The sequence below is a fragment of the Onychomys torridus genome, chromosome 8, assembly GCF_903995425.1.
Source record: "Onychomys torridus chromosome 8, mOncTor1.1, whole genome shotgun sequence".
In the NCBI taxonomy this organism is placed as follows: Eukaryota; Metazoa; Chordata; class Mammalia; order Rodentia; family Cricetidae; genus Onychomys; species Onychomys torridus.
In genome coordinates this window covers 71674337-71680336 of record NC_050450.1, presented here as the reverse complement: position 1 = coordinate 71680336, position 6000 = coordinate 71674337, and positions in this window count along the sequence as shown.

Genomic DNA, 6000 nt, shown 5'->3' with positions numbered 1-6000 from the left:
GGTATTTCTGTAAAGGCAGAAGTTGTGAGGTGTGCTAGGCAACGTTATGAAACAAGTACAGTAAACAACTCATACTGGGATGTCTAGAAGGCCTGCAGCATAGATTCTAAGGTCCCAATGACAAACCAAAGTACAATGCCACCACAGTTTACCCTGGGGAACCAATGAGTTTATTGGGCTTCCTCGGAAAGCAGGGGCGAGGGGTGAGTGGTAGGGTGACCCCAGAGCAGCCACACTGGGAAGTCTTCACTCAGCATGGATGATGGCTTCCCCACATCCTCATAGATGGGTCTCCCCTCCCCTAGTCTACAGAATTGCATACAAATGGCTAAGAGGAGTATCTGGATACTCGGGCGAGGGTCCAATGACCCTCCCTGCCTGCTCCTTCCAGGAAGGAATGTTAACAATCCACAGGCTCTATCATGATGAAGTCTTGAAAGTAGGCACAGCTGAACTTGTAAAGATGGTGGTAATTTGGCGGGGAGGGTAGTACCTTACAACACAGTGTTGGTAACTTAGCTGATAATATAAGTTCAGAATGGGAGCTTATAGTTTAGGATGCAGTACATGCTCCAAAGAAAGGCTGGCAAATTGTAGTATATCTCTAATTGCTAGCACATATAGGAAGTAAGAGTGCCATGGAATTAGCCCTTTTCTTCCCAGTGGTTTATTTGCAGTTTTTTTCCTCATGGCATTAGATCCTACTAGATTAGAGTTCTTGGGCTGGGCAGAAGGCAGTGGACAGGCAAGTCCACGATTTGGGTCCCCCGGAACATGGTAGGACTAATGCATCCAACCTGACGGAGGCTTAGGGAAAGATCAGACATAATACAGACCTATCAAAGGGAACATAATAGAGGTAACCTATCAAAGGGAAGCAGGGTGGGTTGCAATCATGAATCCCCTCCCATTGATACCACAGCCAATGCCTCAGTCATCTGTATTCTTAGACCCAGATGACCCTCCTAGAGATGCCTTGCCTTAGCCTGTGCTTCCTAACTCTTCCTTCCTGTCCCAGGGCTTCTCTGATACTGAGATGTAAAACCTCCAGAAACATGCCCAGCATCCATGTGTGATCAACCAGACATATGGAGAACTTAAGGTGGGGATCCATTATCCTTCTCCATGGAACAAGTCACCCAAAGTGGTGTCGAGCAACACCTGCTTTCTTATGCTCATGCTCATCCATTCAGTGGGAAATAAGTTCCCACGGGGCACAGCAAGATGGACTTTGCCTCTGCTTCATGATTATTGCATCACAACTTAAGGCACAAGTAGCAAGAAATGACTCAAATGATTAGCAACTGGAATTATCTAGACCAGTGCTGCCCAGTAAAACTTTAAGGCAAATTATACAAGTAATTTTTTTATAATTTTCTAGTAGGTTCTATGTGTGTGTGTGTGTGTGTGTGTGTGTGTGTGTGTGTCTATGAGAGAGAGAGAGAAAGAGAGAGAGAGAGAGAGAGAGAGAGAGAGAGAGAGAGAGAGAGAGAGAGGTTTCATGAGTCCTGGATTGGGCTGGAACTTGTTATATAGCAGAGGCTAGCCTTGAACTTTTGATCTTCCTAACTCTACCTCCCGAGTGCCGGCATTACAGTCATGGACTACCATGTCAGTTTTAAGTGTCAATCCTGCACATCCTACCAATTAAGCCACTTATTCAGACTTCCTGTAGCTAAAGTTTAAAAAGTAAAGAGAAATAGATGAAATTCATTTCCAATAATATTGTATTTAATGTAGCATATTCAATATATTGACACATCAGTATATTATCAGTGTGCTGAATTATTGAGATATTTTACATTTTTGTGAAGTACTAAATCTTTGACACCCAGTGTGTATGTAGGTCACACTTTCAGTGAAATTTGATCTAGACTGCACCATTCAAGTGTTCAGTAGCCACATTACGCTCCTCATCAAAATGTTGGACTTGTAGATCTAGAATCTTCGCCACTCCCAGTTTTAGAAGGTAGATTGAGATGACTTGAAAGCCATGTTCATTTAGAACTACCTTCTACCAAGCATGTGACTTCTTCAAGCTAGGCAGCCTCCTCGCCTAGTAGGTGAATGCATCAGGATTCAGTATTCCAGTGACAGAGGCTGATGTTCTAGGGCTTTCTATGAATGAGCCTCAGAGGCCATGTGACATACTCTGATGATTAAACAGGTCATAAGTCTTCTGGATTTCAAGGGGAAAGACACAAACTCTATTGCTCAATATGAGGTGTGTCTAAGAATTTGTGGTCATGCTTTAAAATTTTTAAAGTATTTCATTTGTGTTTGTGTGTGTGTCTGTCTTGTGTGTGTGTGTGTGTGTGTGTGTGTGTGTGTGTGTGTGTGTGTGTGTGTGTGTGTGTGTGTGTGTGTGTACACAAGAATGCAGTGCCCTTGGAAACCAGGGGCATCAGATCCCCTGGAGCTAGAGTCACAGGCAATTATGAACCACCCAACATGGATGCCGGGAACCAACAAGGTACCCCTGGGAACCAACGAGGTACCCCTGCAAGGCAGTGTGCTCTCTTACCCATGGAGCCATCTCTCCAGCCCCTGTAGCTATGTTTTTAAAGTACCACATGGGGAGAAAAAAAAAAAACACATGATAAACGTGCGTCTTTTCACTCTCCCAGGTGAAATTTCACAGTCCTCTTTTTAAAAACCAAGCTAGGCATGGTGGCCCCTGAGGATAGCCCCAGCACTTGGATGGCTGGTATCAGGAGGATATCAGTTCAAAGCCAGCCTGGCACAAATCCCCCAAACTGGTGCAGTCCTCCATCACTGCTCCCTGAAATATTTCCCACATAAACAAAGTGTACCTAATAGTTATTGTGCTCTGCTTTTAGGGATACCCAGAGTACAGAGAGTCGGGGCAACTGCAGAGAACCATGTGGGAGAGGCAGCCATTAGAAGCTTCAGAAGTAAACCATATAGCACATTAAACAGTGTTAAATATATAGGGAAATTTGGTAGCTAGGTAGGGGAGCTGATAGATGGCTTAGATAGTTAAGTAATGACTAACTAAAATAATGAGACTAGCTGGCATGCCTGAGAATATTTGAGAGAAAATCAGGCAATATAGCCAGGGAAAATGGAAAGTCACAGACTAGAGCAGCCTGCATGATCAGGACCCTCTGAGGGCAGGGAAGGGTTGTGAAAACAGAGCAAACAGGGATGGCTAGGGATGTTAGCTTATCATAAAGGTTGGGCTGCACAATGATGGATGTTTTTTTGTTTTTGTTTTTGTTTTTTAAGTCCATTGCAGGATTTCATACAGGATTCATTTGATCTGTGTGACTCTTAGCAGGATCGCTGTGGCCACAATACTGATAATAGAGAAAGAACAGGTGGAGCCTACTTGGAGGACTTTTGCAATAATTCTGGTGACAGACAAGGGTGGCTCATGCCAAGGGGAGGAAGAGGCAGTGCTGAGGAGTGTGACATTATGATGCAATAAGAGGTACATATTTTGGGTTTGTTTGGTTTTTTTAGGGTGTTAATCTACTATCTTCTCAGATTGTCCGAATAAGACACTGTTTTTAAAATATTTTTAAAATTTATGGGTGTGTATGTATGTGGGGACGGGGTGCCACATGTATGCAGTACCCATGGAGGCCAGAAAAGGGAGTCAGATCCCCTGGGGCTAGAGTTACAGGCAGTTGTGAGCCACCAAATGGGGGTTCTGAGAACAAACTCCAGTCCTCAGCAAAAGCAGCAGGTACTCTTAGAGGCCGAGTCAACTCTTGAGTCCCATAAAACACAGTTTTAGAGATTAGGTTCTTGTCTCTAGTGATTGGAATCTGCAAGTGACAGGTAGTGATATACTCTGACATTCCAGTTATAGAAGAAACAGCTTTTCTCTCAAGGAGAAATAAAATTTTAGATATGTTTTTGAGGGCCAAGTCAAAATTTGTTTATGAATCAGATGTGGAATATAAACAAAAGGAGAAACAGAATATAATTTACAGACAGTGTGAGAAGAACCACAAGGCCAGGTCTACAAATAAGAGAGTCCCTGTATTGGCCTCCCTAGGCGTACTGACTACTGGGAATGTGGGGTTGGTCAAGTCTTCAAGAAGTGAAAAGAACTACTCAGGCTAAATGAACTCTGAGAAGGGAATCCTCCTTAAAATATTTCCTCTGCCTGTATCCATTAGGACAGTTGAGGAACTCCAAACTGACCATCAAGTCATCTTCATACAAGCCGTGGGAGTGGGATCCAGGGACACAAGCCTGAGTTATCAGATGTTGACTCAGTGTGGAGGAGCGGTCTTATTGATATTTGCTTGTTTATTTTGTGTGTGTGTGTGTGTGTGTGTGTGTGTGTGTGTGTGTGTGTGTGTGTATGTGTGTATGTGTGTGTGTGTGTGTATTTCTCTTCTTTTTATTTTTTATTTTATTTCTTGTTTGTTTTGAAAGAGATAGAAAAAAACAAAGTTGGATGGGTAGGGAGATGGAGAGGATCTGGGAGAGATGAGGGAGGGGAAAACATGGTCAAAACATATTGTATAGATTTAAAAAAAAATGTATGGAGGAAAAAAAAGAAGTTTAACATCAATTAAGCCTGGTTGTTAATGGGAAGATGAACATGTAGGAGAAGGATAGTACACTCCCAAGTGTGGGCAGACACATACAGTGAGTCAGGCTTGCGTGGCTTAGAGTAATAGTGAGATGCCTGTCTGTGTTAACTTCTGAGGTTACATATCAAAGCGTTGCTAAGGAACTACTTCTCCACTGAATGAGATCATTAGTCAGTTCCTGGGGAAAATCGAGTAGGATTTCAGTAGATAAGGTAAAGCTGTGGGTCACAGGGTCCATAAGACACGTTTTTATTTGAAGTATCTCTATGTATACACAGGGAATATTGCCTGTTTGTAGGCAGTCTTCATGACAACTTTTAATGGTGCTGGAATTCTTGCCTCTCTGCTGGCAAAAGTCTCAACCAGACTCCACAGTGAGATTCTCTTTTCCTTTTCTATTTCTTCTTAAATTACCTTGTCTATCCTGTCTCAATTCCTTCCCCATGTGAGACTTTGAGATTTTGATCTTAACAATTGATGACAAAGATCCATTTTCCTAGCTTCTTCACTGCTGAACAGAGATGTAGAACCTGCCTATTAAGAGTTCAAAAGTCTCAACCAGGGAGCTGGAGAGATGGTTCAGCAGGTAAGAATGCTTGTTGCTCTTCCAAAGGATGGAAACTAGGTTCTTGGCACTCATATCAGGTGGTTCATAACCATCTGTAATTCCAGCTCCAGGAGACACAATGACCTCTGTGGGCACCCTCATGTTCATACACACACATGTGGTGGTATTGTGTTCCCCAAAATATTGTGCACTCTAATAAACTTATCTGGGGTCAGAGACAGAACAGCCACAATATTCAACATAGAGGTTAGGCAGTGGTAGCACACGCCTTTAATCCTTGCATTCCAGAGACAGAAATCCATCTGTTGAAGGATACAGCCAAGCATGGTGACTCACGCCTTTAATCCCAGGGAGTGATGGCAGAAAGCAGAAAGGTATATAAGGTGTGAGAGCCAGAAACTAGAAGCATTTAGCTGGTTAAGCATTCAGGCTTTTGATCAACAGTTCATCTGAGATCCATTTGGATATGAAGACTCAGAGGCTTCCAGTCTGAGGAAACAGGATCAGGCAAGGTGAGGATTCTCTGATCTTCCAGCATTTACCCCAATAACTGGTCTCAGGTTTGATTTTATTAATAAGACTCTTTAAGATTCATGCTATACACACACACACACACACACACACACACACACACACACACACACACAGAGTGTTTTGTTTTGTTTTGTTTTAAGTCTCAGCCGGTGTGGTCTAAAGTGGAAGAGAATACAGGAAGGACCTGGGTTTGCAGATCTGGGTTGTCCTTCCATGGAATCTGGAAGAGAGGGTATTAGCTGAATATCAAGCTATATAAACAATAAGTGGTTGTTATGCCTGATCCCAAAATTAGCACAGAGAACAGCAGGGCTTTAATTTGGG